Source organism: Etheostoma spectabile, chromosome 6, assembly GCF_008692095.1.
Source record: "Etheostoma spectabile isolate EspeVRDwgs_2016 chromosome 6, UIUC_Espe_1.0, whole genome shotgun sequence".
NCBI lineage: Eukaryota > Metazoa > Chordata > Actinopteri > Perciformes > Percidae > Etheostoma > Etheostoma spectabile.
Window position 1 is genome coordinate 26,176,039 of NC_045738.1, and position 1,171 is coordinate 26,177,209.

General features: G+C 34.0%; 1 long non-coding RNA gene across 1 annotated transcript in view; it reads right to left on the reverse strand.

Annotated features, from left to right (window-relative positions):
- Window positions 1–568: 568 nt before the first annotated feature.
- The window catches only part of LOC116690629 (uncharacterized), a 6,257-nt gene continuing 5,654 nt past the window's right edge, over window positions 569–1,171 (reverse strand). Inside the window, exon 3 of the long non-coding RNA XR_004332317.1 lies at window positions 569–672. This is a non-coding gene — a long non-coding RNA (uncharacterized LOC116690629). The remainder of the gene's footprint in view (window positions 673–1,171) is intronic.

Here is a 1,171-nt window from a genome sequence, read left to right on the forward strand (position 1 = left end):
CCCCCCCATGGTCATTTAGGTCTACTTATCAACTTTGGTTGGTCCCTCCCAAAAAAACAGGTTAAAAAACAGGTTAACCCTCATGTTGTCTTCCTGTTAAAACAGGAACATTTTCTTTCATTTTTGTCCCATTTTTCAACGCTTTTTCCAATGTTTGTCACTTTTTGGATGTTTTCAACACAACGTAACACTAACTTATTAATTTCAGTTTCACAATTATTTTTGGACTTTATGGTCAATAAACCTCATTTATAGGAAATTATACCTAATGTTTGAGTTAGAAAAGCAGAAATTAGGAATTATTGAGACTAAAATTAAAGGAATGGATGTTGATGATAATCACAGACTGGAATATGTCAACTTTTACTCAATACTATTTCAAAACCACTTCAGTTTGTTTTCAAATGCTATAAAATTGAATAAGACGCCCCAAAATTAACGAAAGTAGAGATTTGATGTGTGTAAATGTGTTTACTTGTATTTATACAGTAGATAGGTGTACATATTCTTTTTTTTTTTTTTTTACCTGATTTCAAGGGTTTCAATTCTACTTCAATTGTGTCTTTTAATGCTTGTTTACATATGTTTTTGTCTTTGTGAAGCACTTTGGTGCAAACCTGTTTGCTTTTAAAGTGGTTTATAAATGAAATAAACTATAACTATAAACTATGACTATAAACTGATTTCTGCTACACATACAGTACTTACTTTTATTTCCTGTGTTTTTCCACTGCCAATTGTTTTTTTTTTCTTTTTGCATCTTCAACCTGCTGGATAGATGTCACGTAAAATGAGATTAAGCTATCAACAATACATACAGACGTGGCCCTATACAATAAAAGGTGATTATACTTATGCTAAAAGACAACAACATAAAAACCAGAACAGTTGGGTAAGATCAACACAAATACACACACAGCTTAAGATTCAGGGCAGATGAGAAGCAAGGCACATTAGCATGGACATTTTGGAGGACATTTGGACACATTGCTGGGACATTACCAAGCAACATACAGTCTACCTAACTATACAAAAGTGTAAGGACGCACAGGCAGAGGACAGAAAACCCAGACAGGCAGAGCAGGAGAGACAAGATGGCAGCAAGTTTTAATAACTCGCTTCATCTGTCTCCACCTCAGTGGATCCAATACTATGTTGTATCATTTGTCCA